Raw genomic sequence first — 18,310 nt, 5'->3', positions numbered from 1 at the left:
GTGCCAGGTACTATGTTAGGTGTCAAGTTTCTGCCTTGGGTGGCATGCTATCATTTACTGAGATAGGAAACACTGGAGGAGGAGCAAATTTAAGAGAAAATATGGTGTGTTCAGCTTTGAATGTGTTGAATTTGAGGTTTCTGCAAGACATCCAAATGGAGATGTCAAGAACACAGAGCTCAGTGAAGAGGTCTGGATAGAGCTATAAAATTACAGTTGTGGCCATATACATGGTAATTAAAGCCAAGTGAGTGAAAGAGATCATTTAGGGAGAGAATATATGCCACCTAGCTCTGCCACCTAGCTCTGAGAATGTCTGACATTCAGAGGTTAGATAGCAGAAATGGAGTCTACAAAGCGATTCTGAGGAGAGGGCAAAAGGGTAGGAGGAAAGGCAAGAGTAAGGCATTATAAATGCCACAGGAAGACTTTCAAGTAGGAGGAAATAGTTAACAGCATTAAATGTAGGGAAGATGTCAAGCAAGATAATGATTAAAAATGTCCCCTTTATTTTATTTATTTACATAGATTTATTGACATGGGGGTCATTCATTGGTTGGGTATTTTGTTGAGCACAGTTTCAGTGGAGTGTTGGGGAAGGACGCCAAATTGGTAAGTGAGAAGAAGAGAATAGAGATTGCAAATGTACTTGCAAAGTACATTTTCAATAGATTTGCCCATAAAGAGGATCTAGAGAAGTACCTAGTTTGTAGGGAGGACTTTTTTTTTAAGATGGCAGACTTGGGCATGTTTAATTGAGCATGGTTAATGGCTGATGAGAAGAAGGGAAGGAGAGGGAGGGAGGGAGAGAGGGGGACAGGAATCTGCAATTACTGGGTAGATATAAACATTTTAAAGCCTAATGATATATATTGGTCACATGCCTTCTAAAAGGGTTTTTAAGCAGCATGCACTCCTGCGAGCAATTATGAAAGAGCTTTGTTTTTGTCATCAAATGTGAATAAAACAAACAAAAACTTTGCCAAAGAATCTCATTATTGTTCTTACTTGATTAGTGAGTTCAATGTTTTAAACATTTGTGTCTGTGTGTGAATTTAGTCTATGTCCTTTGCCCCAAACGTTTCTATTTTAGACACTTTTTTTTTAGATTTTATTTATTTATTTGACAGAGAGAAACACAGCGAGAGAGGCAACACAAGCAGGGGGAGTGGGAGAGGGAGAAGCAGGCTTCCCACTGAGCAGGGAGCCCGATGTGGGGCTCGATCCCAGGACCCCCCCCCATCATGACCTGAGCCGAAGGCAGATGCTTAACGACTGCTCCACCCAGGCGCCCCTAGACAGACACTTTTATTTGCCTGAAAGTTAAAGGATCAGAATGGTATCTTATTTTATCTTCCCAAATCATATGGCCTAGAGTCTTCATCTTATAAGTACACACTTCTGGCTCCGCTAAGCGGAAGAGGCAGGAGATTTATCATCTGAGCGACCACAGATGGAAGTGAAAAGGGGGCCACGTCCAGTCTTAGACCCCTATCCTCAGCCCTTAAGCTCCGTTTCCTAACCCGGGAGGGCATCCCTCCAGTGACTTAAGTCTTTGGCTCTCAGAGCACCCATTCGGGTGGCGCGGCTCCCTACTAAGGGGCCCGGAGAGCTGTGCGGCCCCTTTAAGAGCCCAGCTCCTCCCCGCTCCAGGGAAAGTTGCAGCTTTTTCCGCCTCCCGGGAGGGTGAGTAGGGCCGGCCGCCTGAGCAGGGTTGCCGCCTTCTCGGAGCCGGAGACCCTCCCTTGAATCCCGCACTGGGACCTCTCACCCTCTCGCGGCACCTGTTGCAGGTGACAGGTATGTCCGCGGCCAGCGGCCGCCCCTTCGCCCTCGGTCCCGGGCTCCCCCTGGGCCCCTAAGCGCCCCCCACACCTATCTCAGGGACCCGCGTCCTTCTCTACCCCCGCATCCACTCTCCCAGTCTTTCCTTCTCCCTGTCTGACCGCCTGTCCCCTCTCCCTTGTCGGCCTCCCTGGACCGCAGCCCCCACGCTTTGACTCCTGTCTGCTTGGGGCGGTCCCTGCCCACCAGTTTGCGTGCCCTCGGGCCTCTTCTGGCCCCTTCCCTGGCCCACTGGTCGCTAACGGGCTCTGTACCCCTCTGGGCTCTGCCTCCTCGGGGTCTCGCCTCAACACAGAGTGGCTCCGCTTTTCCCGCCAGCCCCAGCTGGAGCCCCTCCGGAGCTGGCCCTGGGGGCGGGTGGGGCCGAGCTCCGAGCGGGAACTGCACTCTCAGAGACGTCGAGTCACCTTTTCGGTGGCTTCTCTCTCTGCACTTGGCCGTCGCGCGGGGGTCTCAGCCTCGCACTGCTTCCGGACCTCGGACCTCGCGGCGTCAGCTTCTCTGGCCTCCGTAGGTCAGCCAAAGGTAAAGGCTGGAGGCCCGCTGGCTGTGAGTCCTGCCTCAGTGGGCTCCCCCTCCACTTGGGGCTGGGGACCCAGTTGTGTGCTCTGGTGTTGAATTGCTTTATCTTGCCACCCTTCAAGCAGGCGCCGGAGGTTTGCTCCTGGAAGAGGGTCCCCAGAGCCTTCAGAAGGGGCACAGAATGCTCTTATCCCCAGTGATGGTTTGTAAAGAGCCAGAAAACATGTCCCTCCAGCCCCCCAAAGTTGAATGAGATGGTTGGGTGTTTTTTGTTTGTTTGTTTTGTTTTGTGCGGTGAAAACGTTTGGTTATAATTCTGGTGAACGAATAGGTGATCTGTTTGTCATTAACCAAGATTTTCTTCCCCCAGTAAGTACCCTGCTTCTTCAGGACCAGAGGATCTAGCATTCCGGAATATTGCTTTTGGCAGGGTTAACCCTAGACCTTGTGCGTTTGTGACAAATTAATCTTCATTGCATCCTGGACCTTCTATTTTTAACTGGCTTCTTTTCTGTTCTTTCAGCTCCCCACCCCCACTCCTCATAAACCCATTGATATTAAGGTGTTAATAACCTCATGTGTTTACTCCACTGGGCTGTGGAGAGGACGATGTTTAATGCAACAAAGTTGAGACCCCTGGATGAAGTTTTTTGTTGTAATTGTAGTTTGTTTTTTTAACGCCTGCTGGAAATCCAAGTAGAAAAAGACCACCAGCTTGGCTTGTGAGACTTCTGGCAGGGGATAACATTTCTGGTAGCACAATTTTAGATGCCTCACTTTAGGTCAGAGCAGTGAAATGGAGCTTGGAGGCCTATCCTGGGATAATTGGTCAGTGAGTGTATGTGGCATTCTGGTTGATGTTCTCTGAGCTCTCACTGTTAATGCTACTAATAACGGTTGTTAAGATCTATTGAGCCATGTACTATGATAATAAGTTCTTTACATAGTTATCTCATATAACCCTCATGATAACTCTATGTGGTAGGCACTACAGTTATAACCATATTTTTATGGAAAGGAAACTCAGAGCTTAAGCGCCTTGCCCCCAATCACCCAACTGATGAGGGGCTGAACTGGGCAGAGCTTGTGTTCCTATCCCCTGTCCCACCACTTCTGCTGTCTTAGATTTTAGGAACACTGAATAAATAGCTCACAAGGGAGGACTAAGTGATTAAAATTTTCCCTTCCAAGCTGAAACATGAGTTTTGGTCCTTGACTCCATTTCAGATGCGCTGCAGAGACTTGGGACCACTTACCTCACTGATTAGCTTACCCTCTTCACCACATCACAGGGGGCCAACTGCCACATCATTATGGTTAGCACACCGCCCTGAGTGTACCCTGCTGAATAAAGCCTCTGGGGCTCTCAGCTTGGTAGTAATTGTCCCAAAATTAAGAGAGGGTAACCCTGGATTCTAGGGATGTGTGTCTGACTCAACTTCTTCCTTCCCGGCTGGCTAGGGAAGAGATGAGGGTGTGGTAAGTGATAAGGATTTCCCAGCAGCCAGCCCAGAGAGCCCGAGGGTGAGTGTGTGCTTGTTTTATCGTGGGTTGGATGGAGTATCTTTGGCCGCCACAGAGCAGAAGAGAAAATATCCTCACTGATCCCATCTCTGGGCCTTTGCTACAACTGTTTATTTTTCCTGAAAAGCGAACCGGACTCCCAAACCCATTCTCCTGCCATTGACTCCTATTCACCTCTCAAGATTGAGCTCTCAGGGCCTCTTCTTTGGGACAACCTTAGTGAACACACAATTCCTTACCCCAAGCCACATTTACCAGCTATCCTGTCCTAAAGCACTTTGTTTACCAGGAAAGCCCTTGACGTCTCTCTTAGTTGTTTTTCCACCTGGAAGGCTGTAACCTCTTTTAAGGGCAAGGTCTGGATCTTGGAGCTCCCTTTCTCTTAGGTACGAGCGAGATTAACAAATATTTGTGCTAGGCTGGAGATACCAGGCCTAATTTAAGGGCCTGAGGGCTGGTGGTAGTAGAATTGAAGGCCACAAAACAGCTTCCTGAGGCCCTTGAAATCCGAAGGCTAGGAGTTAGTACTTAAATGTCACTTCATCGAGGCCCTCCCTAACCATACTATTTATTTATTATTTATTTTATTTTATTTTTTTAACCACACTATTTAAACTCGCAACCCCATCCCTGAACATTCTATATGCCCCTTCCCTACCTTATTACTCTAATGTAACATATTGTGTATTTTTTTTCATTTTTCTTTCTTATTGTCTATCCCTCCCCCGCCCCGCTGTAATGTAAGTTACATATGGGCAGGGATTTCTGTTTTATTTACCAGTAGAAGACCCCAGCACCCATAACAGAGCCTGGCACATCATAGGTGGCTAACTAATATTTGTGAAATGAATCAATGAATGACATCACCGCTCTAGGAACTGGCACTCTTTTGTGTTCTCCTGGACCTGAAAGGAAGTATCCCTAGTCTGTCACCCTACCCCAGGCTCAATTCCCATACAGCTTTCCTTCTGCTGAGTTTTGCTTTGAGACTGTATTGCATTTCTGATGCCAACTTTGACCTAGTTGGAAGTACTTCCTCTCTTTCTCTCTCTCTCTCTTTTTAAGGCACGGGTCTCTGAATGGAAACTTCTAAAGTGAAAATGGAAAGAGGCCGTGCTTCTTGTTGGTAGGAAGGGGGATTTGCACTAAGAGGAGAGGATGTGGATTGTCAGGCTCTTCAGGCCTGTCAGGCATTTGGCAGGCTCAGTAAGAAGCTGGAGAAAGTTGCTGTGTAACAGGGAAATGAAGAGCCCAAAAGAATCTAAGGCGGCACAAGTTCGGCTTCTGGCCTCACATTTTCCTTAGCTTTTTGGGCAGGGGGTTATTGGATTATAAGCTTTATGGAAAAGCCACTGTTGAGTGCTATTGTGTTTAGTACTTGACTGGTTTAGTTTTATACTAGGAGGAGAATTACGTGGTGTGAGGAAACCACTATGGAATAAAAAAGAAAAAAATATGATTGTGTTTCAATGTGGTTTGAAATATTCAGAAAGAAAAAAAAAGGGGGCGCCTGGGTGGCTCAGTCGGTTAAGTGTCTGCCTTCAGCTCAGGTCATGATCCTGGAGTCCTGGGATCGAGTCCCACATCGGGCTCCCTGCTCAGCGGGGAGTCTGCTTCTCCCTCTGACCCTCGCCCCACTCGTGCTCTCTCTCACTCTCTCCCTCTCAAATAAATAAATAGAATTTTAAAAAGACAGGAAAAAAACCCCTAGAATTCCTTAAAAGATAAGCTTGGAAGGAGTTGGGCCCTTGAAATGGTGGTAAGTATGGGATTTCCTGCCATCTGATGTATGTTAACTTCTTTAAAACTCAAGTTTGTATTGAAAAACTTCTGCTCAGCCTCCTCTTCTACTAAATTTATCTCCTCAACCTCTGGACATTGGAGTGACCTAGGGCTCAGTCCATGTACTTTTTTCCATCCCAAATCTTCCTAGAAGCACTCCTCCAGCCCCATGGCTTTAAATACCATCTATCTATACACTCACCATTCCCACATTTGTGTGTCTGACCCAAGCCTTTCTTCTAAGCTGCAGCCTCATATATCCAATGGCCTATTTGACAGCTCTACTTGGATGTATGTCCAATAGATATCAAATGTGACATGGCCAAAACAGGACTCCTGATTCTTCTCAGGTCTCTGGCCCTTTCCCTCAGCCTTCCCTATCTCAATAAAATGGCACCAGCATCCATTTAGTTGCTCAAGCCAAGAACCTGGGGTCTCCCTGATTCCTCCCCTTCTCTCACCTCTCCACATCCCAATTCATCAGCAAGTCTTATTGACCTGATCTTCCAGCTGTGTCATATATTCTGCCACATATCTCCGCCTGTTACCCTAGTCCAAGCAACACAAGGCTGCAACAAACATCTTTACCGAGTGCCCACAATGGATGTAGATATGGATATACCCACACAAATATTTCTGTAGGATAGCTTTCTAGTAGAATTGTTGGGTCAGAGGATACTTACATTAAAAAATGTGATCCCAGCTTTTGTCAGAGTGACATCCAGGAAGGTTTACACTCTCATCAGAGAGTGCTTTTCTGCATGCCCTTGCTGAGGGTGGACAATCCTTCTAATTTTTGCCAGTCTGATAGGTGAAAAATAGTATCTAACTGATTTAACTTGCGTTTCTCTTATTACTAGTAAAGCTGGGTAGTTCTTCACGTGTGTTAGCTATTTGCATTTTTCCTGAGACTTGCTCTTTAAGATCCTTTGCACATTTTTCTTTTGGGTTATATATTTAATTTGTTTGTAAGAGCACTGTGTTTATGAGGGATATTTATTCATTGCCTGTTGCACAGTGCAAGTTTTTTGTTCTTGTCATATGTCATAACTTTGTTCATGCTGTGTACCCCTCTTATAATCAGATAAAACACACTATAAAACATTTTGAAAAACATGTTCATTAGATTTGGCAATTAGGAGGTCAATGACAGCATCAGTGCAGCAGGAGAGAAGGGGGATTGTAGAGGATTGGGGAGTGAGCATGAAGAAGGCCTGATAAGGAATATGATATATACACTTTGAAGAGGCTTGGCTACAATGGAAAGGAAAGGGGGTTTCTTATAGACAGTTGAGCACAAGGAACAAGACCATCTTGTTAATTTTTTTTAGTTTTAAATATAGGAGATGAGCCCATTTATATGGAGATGGCATAGAACTTGATGATACATAGTTGCTGAGGAAGCAGAAGGGTGGGGGCTCCAGAGTGAAAAAGGTGAAAAGACTGGCCTTAGAGAAAGGGAGTTTGCTCTTCCATTGAGACAGGAGGGAAAGGGGCAGGATTGATGGAAGCTTTGGAGAAGAAAGGAACTGTGGAAGGGCAAGATTGTGAGGAAGGTCCCATCTGAAGCAAGGGCTGAGGGATTGGGATAGCATTTGAGAGGGATGAAAAGAGGAGCTTTTCGAGGCCTGTCATCCAAATTGCCACATCATAGTGAGCCAAGAAAGGCTTGGATAACTTGAATTTGTCTCCACCCCAAGTCACAGAATCCTGTATCCATTCTCTCCAGCAGCACTCATCAGTCCAGGTGTAGAAACAAGAGTGTCGATGATCTGGTTTGGGGATTTTTCTGGGTAGCTGTGACAGAAATATAAGAGGGCAGGAGATTGGACAGTGCGTGCTGGTGGAATAGTTGAAATGGTGGAACCCTGTGGAACCCATATCTGTGATTAATTCTACTACTTTGAACTTGAGTAATTCTTAAGAGATGGAAAATTTTCATGGCATCTTGTACTGTTTGTTGTTTGTAGCTCTATTAATTCAGGCATCAGAATAGCTTTAGTATCAGTGTCCTTAAACTATGGTTTGCAACTTACCAGAGAGTGTGGGTTGATTTACTGAGGGCCTACAATGTGCCAGTTTCTAGGTGAAGTACTTTAGATATAGTGGAGAAGAAGACCATGGCCTTTTCTTCATGGAACTTACTTTAGCAGGAGAGGTATGTGTTAATGTATCACAAAAGTAGTGATTTCATCACAATTGTGATAAGTTCAATGAAGTTTAATTTTTTAGAAATCACATTGTCGCATTGCTTTCTCTAACAGGTTTTACCAATTTACATTTGCCAGCAAAATATGAGAGTACCTCTTACCTCTTCCCTTTTTAAAAGTGGATACTGTCTTTTAAAAATTTTGCTGAATTGATAGGCATGCATGAAAACATTTTCATTACCAGTAAGAGTGAAAGTTTTTCTTTTTTACATCTATTGGCCATCTGATTGATCTTCTTCCTTCAAGAATTATCTGTTCATGCTCATTTTCTGTTAACATACTTAATTCTCCTTGTTTTTAGTAGATCTCTTTTCCATATTTGAACCCATTAATCACCCTTCTCTCTCTCTCCTCCCTTCGCTCTGGAAACTCTAAAATGTATTTTACCCAGTCTCTGGCCATTCCCTTTTGATTTCTTCTGAATTTCTTTCTTATCTACTTTAGAAACTTTGGTGTGACTAGGGATCTGACTACATTTTTATTACTTGGCTCAACAAAAATAATACATAAGTCTTCTGTTCTCCTTCCACATTCCATTCCCCAGAGGTAACAATATTAAATTTGTATCTCTTTCCAGACATTTCCATGCCTGTATAAAATATTTCCTTCTTCCCATCCATCCATCCATCCATCCATCCATCATGTCTGTACTTATATGTTAAAAATACAAATGGAATCATAATGTATATGTTTTGCAATGGATTTTTACTTAATATTTGTGGCAAGCCTGCAATATCAGTAAAAATAGAACTATCTCTTTCTTTTTAGCAGTAACATTGGTGTTTTCAAATGTATGTGTGGAAGGAGGAGTTAAGATGACAGAGGATTAGGGGGACCCTAAGCCTGTCTCATCCCTCAAATACAGGTAGATAATTATCAAATCATTCTGAACACCCAAGAAATAAATTGGAGGTCTGAGAGAACAAAAACTGCAAGTCTACCAGTAGAAAAGCGACCACCTTTTGGAAGGTAGGAGATGCGGAGAATTGAATTGGGGGAGATGTAGCTGTGGATACAGTGGCGGAGAGGGAGCTTGCTTATGGAGGCTACTGCAAAGTATTATAAGCAGCAGAGCGCAAAATCTGAACTTTTAGGCGTCTCCTACAGTGGGGGATGTGCCTGGCTTAAAGGCGCTCAGGTGGCAAAGTGGGGTGGAATCCCAGGTGTGACACTGTGGGCTGAGCATCCCCTGGGTTGCAAGAAGACTGGGTAGTGCTTAAGTGCTGCACTGTTCCCAGGCTTAGGAGCAGGGACGCTGGCTGAGCCGTGGTGCTGGCTTTCTGTTCTGTTTTGCCATAAACTGTGAACTGCTGTGAAGTCCTGTAACTACTTTCCTGTAATAGGCTGGCAAATGGCAAAAGCATGGTGAGACACTCCCCCAGAGGAACAGTGTGTGTCCACCCCATGGGAGTCCCTAAAATTCGGAGTTTTGAAACTCAGTCGCAGGCCTGCCTGAGATAAAAAAGCTCAGACACAGGCAGGGTGAATGCAGGGTTCTGACAGAAATCAGGGACACAAGAGTGATTGGTTGCTCTTCTGTTGAGGGCTCATTGAAGATGGGGGGCAAGAACTTTTCAGCTCCAGGGCTAGAGAGCTGGGCACCACCATATTCATCCCACCAGTCGGCGCTGAAAGCCTTCAGGGAGCAAAACAGTGCCACCTAGTGGAGGCTGGAGGTACTTACAGCAAGTCCCCCACCCCTGCATCCTGGAGGTACATTTCCACTAGTGCAATTCCACCTGAGAATCAGTACAACAAGCCCTTCCCCCAGAAGACCAGCACGAACAACTTGCTTGCAACAAATTTACTGATCATAGACTACTGCAAAGCTTTAGCTCTAAGGGAAAACAGGATCTAGTTTCCTTTTATTCTTTATTATTTTCATTTATTTTATAATTTTTTTCCTTTTTAAAATTTTTATTAATTTTTAAAAAATTTTATTTATATATACTTCATATGTAATTTTATTTTTTATTTACTTTCATTTTATTATTATTTATTTATTTATTTTGGGATCGAGATTCTTATTAACAAGCAGGCCAAAACACACCCAGGATATAGGTTTTTTTGTTTTTTGTGTGTTTGTTTTCCTATTCCTTGTTTTTTGTTTTGTTTTGTTTTTCTTCTTTTCTTTTCTGGACGAAATGATGAGACAGAGAAATTCACCCCAAAAGAAAGAATGGGAAGTAGAACTCACAGCCAGGGATTGAATCAATACAGATATAAGTAAGATGTCTGAACTAGAATTTAAAACAATGATTATAAGGATACTAGCTGGGCTTGAATAAAGCATAGAAGACACTAGAGAATCCCTTGCTGCAGAAATAAAAGAACTAAAATCTAGTTAGGCCAAAATTAAAAATGCTATACCCAAGATGCAATCCCAGGTGGAGGCCATAAAAATGAGGGCGGACCAATCAGAGGAGTGCATCAGTGATAGAGAAGATAAAATTATGGGAAACAACGAATCTGAAAAGAAGGAAAAAGGGGTGCCTGGGTGGCTAAGTCGGTTAAGCATCTGCCTTAAGCTCAGGTCATGATCTCAGGGTCATGGGATCGAGCCCCATGTTGGGCTCCCTGCTCAGTGGGGAATCTGCTTCTCCCTCTCCCCCCCGTTCATGCTCTCTCTTGTTACCTCTCTCACAAATAAATAAATAAAATCTTTATAAAAAAAGAAGAGGGAAAGAAAAGTAATGGATCAAGAAAGTAGACTTAGGGAACTCAGCAACTTCTTAAAACATAATAACATTCATATCATAGGAGTCCCAGAAGATGAAGAGAGAGAAAAGGGGGCAGATGGTTTATTCAAAAAAAATTATAGCTGAAAACTTCCCTAATCTGGGGAAGGACACAGACCTCAAAATCCAAGAAGCACAGAGAACTCCCATTAAATTCAACAAAAGCCAACCATTGCCAAGGCATATCATAGTCAAATTCACAAAATACACAGACAAGGAAGGAATCCTAAAAGCAGGAAGGGAAAAATAGTCCTTAACCTACAAGGGAAGACAGATCGTCCGCAGAAACTTGGCAGGCCAGAAGAGAGTGCAGAAAATGTTTGATGTGCTGAATGGGAAAAATAGGCAGCCAAGAATTCTTACCCAGCAAGGCTGTCATTCGGAATAGAAGGAAAGATAGAGTTTCCCAGACAGACAAAAACTAAAGAAGTTCATGACCACTAAACCAGCCCTGCAAGAAATTTTAAGGGGAACTCTTTGAGGGGAGAAAAAAAAAAACAAAACAGCAAAGCAGCAAAGACTAGAAAGGACCAGAGAACATCACCAGAAACACCAACTTTACGGGTAATACAAGGCACTAAATTTATATCTTTCAATAATCACTCTGAATGGAAATGGACAAAATGCTCCAATCAAAAGACATAGGGTATCAAAATGGACAAAAAACAAGATCCATCTATATGCTGCCTCCAAGAGACTCGTTTTAGACCTAAAGACACCTGCAGATTGAAAGTGAGGGGATGGAGAACCATCTGTTACTCTAATGGATGTCAAAAGAAAGCCAGAGTAGCCATACTTATGTCAGACAAACTAGATTTTAGAACAAAGCCTGTAAAAAGAGTTGAAGAAGGGCATTATATCATAATTAAGGGGATTATCCATCAAGAAGATCTAACAATTGTAAATATTTATGCCCCCAACTTGGGAGTACCCAAATATATAAATCAACTAATAACAAAGAAACTCATTGATAATAATATAATAACAGTAGGGGACTTTAACACCCCACTTACAGCAATGGATAGATCATCTATGCAGAAAATCGACAAGGAAACAATGACTTTGAATGACACACTGGGCCAAATGGACTTAACAGATATATTCAGAACATTTCATCCTAAAGCAGCAGAATACACATTCTTTTCAAGTGTATGTGGAAAAGTCTTCAGAATAGATCACTTACTGGGTCACAAATCAGCCCTCAACACAAACAAAAAGATTGAGATCATAGTGTGCATATTTTCAGACCACAGCGCTTTGAAACTTGAAGTCAACAATAAGAAAAACTTTGCGAAGACCTCAAATACATGGAATTTAAAGAACATCCTACTAAAGAATGAATCAGTTAACCAGGATGTGAAAGAAGAAATTAAAAAATACATGGAAGCAAATGAATGAAAACACGATCATCCAAATTTTGGGATACAGCAAAGGCAGTCCTAAGAGGGAAGTATATACCAATACAGGCCTACCTCAAGAAACAGGAAAAGTCTCCAATACACAACCTAAGCTTAAACCTAAAGGAGCTAGAAAAGGAACAGCAAATAAAGCCTAAAGCCAGCAGAAGAATGGAAATAATAAAGATTAGAGCAGAAATAAATGATATAGAAACAAACAAAAAAACCTAGTAGAATGGATTAACAAACTAAGAGCTGGTTCTTCAAAATAATTAATAAAATTGATGAACCACTACCAGACTTATCAAAAAGAAAAGAGAAAGGATCCAAATAAATAAAACCATGAATGAAAGGGGGAGATCACAACCAACACCAGAGAAACACAATTATAAGAGAAAACGATGAAAAATTATATGCCAACAAACTGGGCAACCTGGAAGAAATGGACAAATTCCCAGAAACCAACAAACTGCCAAAGCTGAAACAGGAAGAAATAAAAAATTTGAAGAGACCCATAACCAGCAAAGAAATTGAATCAGCAATAAAAAATCTCCCAACACATAAAAGTCCTGGGATGGACTCCTAGGGGAATTATACCAGCCATTTAAAGGAGAGTTAATGCCTATTTTTCTCAAACTGTTCCAAAAAATGGAAGTGGAAGGAAAACTTCCAAATTCATTCAATGAAGCCAGCATTACCTTGATTCCAAAACTAGACAAAGACCCCACTAAAAAGGAGAATTACAGGCCAATATCCCTGTTGAACATGGTTGCAAAAAAATTCTCAATAAAATACTAGCAAATTGAATTCAACAGTACATTAAAAGAATTATTTACCATGATCACATGGGATTTATTCCTGGGCTGTAGAGGGTGGCTCGATATTCACAAATCAGTCAACGTGATACACCACATTAATAAAAGAAAGGGTAAGAACCATATGATCCTGTCAATAGATACAGAAAAAGCATTTGACCAAATACCCAGCATCCTTTCTTGAAAACCCTCAACAAAGTAGGGCTAAATGGAACATACCTCAACATCATAAAGGCCATATACAAAAGACCCACAGCTAATATTCTCAATGGGGAAAAATTGAGAGCCTTTCCCCTACTGTCAGGAAGAAGACAAGGATGTCCACTCTCACCATTACTATTTAATGTAGTACTAGAAATCTTAGCCTCAGCAATCAGACAACAAAAAGAAATAAAAGGCATCCAAATTGGCAAGGAAGAAATCAAACTTTCACTATTTGCAGACAACATGATACTCTATGTAGAAACCCTGGAAGACTCCATAAAAGTTTGCTAGAAGTAATACATGAGTTCAGCAAAGTTGCAGTATATAAAATCAATGAGCAGAAATCTGTTGCATTTCTATACACCAATAATGAAGCAGCAGAAAAAGAAATCAAGGAATCGATCCCATTTGCAATTGCACCAAAAACCATAAGATATCTAGGAATAAACCTAACTAAAAAGGTGAAAGATCTGTGCTCTGAAAACTGTAGAACACTTATGAAAGAAATTGAAGAGGACACAAAGAAATGGAAGAGCATTCCATGCTTATGGATTGGAAGAGCAAACATTGTTAAAATGTCTACACTTCCCAAAGCAATGTACACATTTAATGCAATCCCTATCAAAATACCAACAGCATTTTTCACAGAGCTAGAACAAACAATCCTAAAATTTGCCTGGAACCACAAAAGACTCTGAATAGCCAAAGCAATTCTGAATAAGAAAAACAAAACTGGAGGCATCACAATTCCAGATTTCTACCTATATTACAAAGCTGTAGTCTTCAAGACAGTATGATACTGGCACAAAAACGGACACATAGATCAATGGAACAGACTAGAGAACCCAGAAATGGACCCACAACTATATGGTCAACTGATCTTTGACAAGGCAGGAAAGAATATCCAATGGAAAAAAGACAGTCTCTTCAACAAATGGTGTTGGGAAAACTGGACAGCAAAGTGCAGAAGAATGAAACTGGACCACTTTCTTATACCATACACAAAAACAAATTCTAAGTGGATGAAAGACCTAAATGTGAGATAGGAAACCATCAAAATCCTAGAGGAGAACATGTGCAGCAACCTCTTTGACCTCAGCCATAGCAACTTCTAACTAGACATGTCTCTGGAGGCAAGGGAAACAAAAGCAAAAATAAATTATTGGGGCTTTTAAAAAAGATTTTAAGAGACTCTTAAGATAGAGAACAAACTGAGGGCTGATGAAGGGAATTGGGTGGGGGATGAGCTAGATGGGTGATGAATGTTAAGGAGGGCACTTGTGATGAGCACTGGGTGTTGTATGTAAGTGATGAATCACTGCATTCTACCCCAGAAACCAATATTGCACTATATGTTAACTATGTAAAATGAAAAAAAAAAAGAAACAAAACCAGTGGCATAGTATTCCATAATATGTATGTACCATAACTAACATAATCAGTTTCTTATTGATATATGTTTATATTGTTGTATAACGATTTTGCTTATTCAAACACCAAGCACCCTTATGATATATATTTGTGTATGTACTTGAATATCAGTAGGATAAGTTTTTCAAAATGGAATGGCTCCACTGAAAAGTGGTAAGTGGTGCTAAAGATCCAGAGAGGTCTAGGAAGATAAAGACTGGCTACTGTCCACTGGATTTAGGAGGTTCCTGGTGACCTTAGAGCAATTTCAGGGGGTGAGTGGGCTGGAATGCTAGACTTGGGTAGGTTGAGAAATGATTAGGGATATGAGGAGGTGGAGGCAGTGAATATGGAGAACTCCTTAGAGAAATTTGGCTCTCAAGAGCAGTGAGAGTGGTAGTAGGGGAAAGGTTGAGATCTAGGGATTTTTTTTTAAGATTTTATTTATTTGTCAGAGAGAGAGAGAGCACAAGCAGGGAGAGCAGGAGGGAGAGGGAGAAAGAAGACTCCCCGCTGAGCAGAGAGCCTGATGCGGGACTCGATCCCAGGACCCTGAGATCATGACCTGAGCTGAAGGCAGACGCTTAACCAGCTGAGTCACCCAGGCATCCGAAGGGATTATATATATAAGTTTGGGAGGGACTTAGACATGTTTAAAAGCTGATGGGAAGGAAGGGATAATTGATGGAGCACAGTCCTTACAGTGCGAAGTTTTTATGTCAAATAGAAGAGGATCCAGAATGAAGTGGAGGGATTACCCTTAAATAAGAGGAAGTACATTACTAGGTGGGAAGAACAAAAAGTGAATCTAGATGAAAATAGATTTACAGATTTGGTGGCAGGAACTTGTCTAAAGGCATTTATATTTTTCTGTGATGTAGGAGGAAAGGTCATCCTTTAGAGCAGGGGTTGAAGTGGGGCAAGGTTTGGGTTGGAGATTTGCAGTTCTTGGGGAAGGTTTAAAATAGTTATTCTGGTGAACAGGAAAGCATAGTTGGAGTGTCAGGCAGTGTTGGGGTGAGCTTGGTGACCAAGAATTCATATTGATAATAACCTAGCAGACTGTGATTTTTTTACAGTAGATCTCAGTAGCCCCAGTGCAGGCATAAAGCACAACAGTTGGGCTCTTGTAGGGTTATGTTTTATCAGATATTTGCAATGAAAATGGGTTATTGAGGATATTGACAGAGTGAAGTTGAAACAATAGAATTCAAACTGCCTAGGAAAGGAAGTGAAGACAGGTAGGAGCTGAGAGAGGAGAAGCAGAAAGGGTATTTGAATTAATAATATCAAAAGTGAAGTCCTGGATGATAAGCTCTTAGGTGTATCTGAATATATTTGATATTTTCGATGCCAGCTCATTTAATCAACAAATATGTATTATATGCATATTATGTGCCAGACAATGCTCTGGGCACTGAAGGTAGAGAGATGAACAAAACAAAGTCCCTTCTCTCATACAGCTTGCTATCTAGTGGGGGAGATTGTTCATTTTTATAAAAGGGCATCCTCATTGATATGCTGATTGTGTAGTTAGATTTAGAACTAATAATGATCAAGTCAAATATTTACATATACAGGGTGAGGAAAGTTCAGCTGGACATTTTGAGTGCCTTGCTTTATTGTAAGTTATCTTAACTGAATTATGAAAATTTATACCTCCCCCCTCTTAAAACTTTTTAAGGTACTTTCATATGCTATGTCAGAATTGAAGATAAAACAAATATATACATACATAATTTGAAGATTTTAGCAATTTTAATTTTTTTATGCTTTAGAATTTTTAAAATATCTACATGGCTTCTAGCTGTAGACCAGATGTTGATATTGCATGTACCAATCTTGTTCTAGGGATTTGATGTAATGTGTTAAGTAATTATAGTTAAGCAGTTTAGGAGGGAAAGAGGGCTTGTAGTACGTTCATATTTTTACCTTTATTTTATATTCTCCAATTTGTACCTTCGCTTTTGTGTATATATACTTATGGATATGTTCATATTGTATTTGAAAAAATTAGCATTTATTTTATGTCTTATAGGCCTTAAATCTTAAAATTATCTGCTACATATACAGTTAAATTTAAGTTCAACCACAGGTTATTTGATTATGTTTAGGGTTTCTGTGACCGTAGCTAGATCACAGCATCCCTAAAATTAAAAAAGAAACCAAATGCATGAAATCACAGTTATGTGTGAACATGGGCTGGATTAGTCACGAACCATTAGGATTTCTCATCTAAGGGGACTGTATGGGTGATTTTTAGGGGACATGGCCTGCAAGAAAGAATTAGATGATTAGCTAGAGTTCAGTTTAGCAATCCCCAAGATCTGCGACCCTGGTGGAAGAGGGTCTTCCCTGCAAGGGTGATGGTTTATAAAAGCTTGTTGACTAAGGAAAGATAATGGTGTTGTGCACAGTCATGGGACTTACTGAAAAATGAGTGTGTCAGCTCTTACCAGATGTAAAAAAATATTTTATGCATACAAATGACCTAGATTTTAGAACATTATATTTTTTTTAGTGGGGGATTTTTTTTATCTTTTTAAGCCTTTGGGCTGTTAAGGAAAAGGACTTTAGCAGAGAAGAGGATGAACTGGCCATTCCCGCCCCCCCCCCCCCGCCATCAATCTCATGGGGCTCTTGTGAGCCTGGCTTATGTGAGAGGTCGCTTTAAGTGTAGGTCTTGCAAGCTGGAAAGCCAAATGGGATTTGACATATATATGCATTTCTCCTGTTGCCAAGGGTGGTATTTGGACACATGGTCTCGTTTTTATGATCTTTTATATATACTTACTTCTATGTACCACGTTTATGGAGATCTGCCTTCCAGGATTGGTGCTAGGTTTAAGATGTCTGGAGTTGCTGAGGAGCAAGAAAAAAGTGTGAAATCATGAAAATAAGACCACATTTCCATGTATTCCAAAAAGTACTCTGTAGGAGAAATATATATAAGACACCCAGCGTCCCTTTGGGGCTTACTTTAGAGAAGTATGCATTATTTTAAGTGGGAATGTCTTCAAACCATTTATGAACAGAATTTGGTGGCATTGAAAGGTAACCATGTGGTTTCAGTTTGGGGGAAATTATCTCCAACTGTGATTCTAAGAACTAACAAAAGAGATTATATTTTAGTTACTTCCCCCATATGCTCTTACTGTCCTTTAGAAGGGATATCCTGGATGAGGGGAGCTCAGGGGACTGAGAAAGTAAGCCAGACTGAGGGCTTCTCAAATGTTCATCTGTTACTAGCTGAGGACTTTTAAAAAACTTCAGTTAGTGAGGGTAAGATGCCCCCTTTCCAAATATTACCATGTACTAGCAATATTATCAGAAAAAGAAGAGACTGTATAGCATATAGTGGTTAAGAGGTCAGACTCTGGAACCAGGCTGCCTGGGTTCAAAGATCAGATGGTCACTTATAGGAGGTATGACCTTGGGCAAGTTATTTGCTGGATGTGTGCCTCCCTTTCCTCATTTTATAAAACAGGATAATATAGTATCTGCCTCACAATATGATCATGAGGACTAAATGACTCCATCTATATGAAGTGCTTAGAAAAGTGCTTGGTACATAGTTAAGCATTATAAAGTATAAGTTTCTCCTTTATTTCTTCTCCTCCTATATTTCTTCTCCTCCTCCTCCTCTTTCTTCATCTTCATCAGTTGTTGGATATCTTTAAGCTATCTGAAACTGCTAATGCCTCAGTGTATACAAATTCCACTTTTATAGAACCTGTTTTGAGAAGGATCATAAGGGGCAAAAGAATCTTAGTGCAAACCCCAAATCAGAATCCTGGGAACTCGAGAGCTAGTTATAAATTTCTCATTGTTAGGGGAAAATAACTAACAACTTGGCTACCGTA

General features: G+C 41.4%; 1 protein-coding gene across 5 annotated transcripts in view; it reads left to right on the top strand.

Moving 5' to 3' along the window:
- SYTL4 (synaptotagmin like 4) overlaps window positions 1–18,310 on the top strand; it is a 79,843-nt gene that overhangs the window by 15,817 nt on the left and 45,716 nt on the right. For 3 of the 5 annotated variants that reach the window (XR_012376137.1, XM_025876219.2, XM_073885901.1), the window contains exon 1: window positions 1,661–1,800. The exons of 1 other annotated variant lie outside the window; for it this stretch is intronic. The gene's annotated coding sequence lies outside the window, so the exon portion shown is untranslated. Of the gene's footprint in view, window positions 1–1,660; window positions 1,801–8,748; window positions 8,853–18,310 lie in introns of those variants that run through there. One more of the 5 variants, XM_073885899.1, reaches the window with a different exon arrangement.

The sequence above is a fragment of the Callorhinus ursinus genome, unplaced genomic scaffold, assembly GCF_003265705.2.
Source record: "Callorhinus ursinus isolate GAN/ISIS: 27379988/994484 unplaced genomic scaffold, GSC_fseal_2.0 scaffold67, whole genome shotgun sequence".
In the NCBI taxonomy this organism is placed as follows: domain Eukaryota; kingdom Metazoa; phylum Chordata; class Mammalia; order Carnivora; family Otariidae; genus Callorhinus; species Callorhinus ursinus.
The sequence above is the reverse complement of the archived record's forward strand: the minus strand, read 5'-3'. Positions and strand labels throughout refer to the sequence as shown.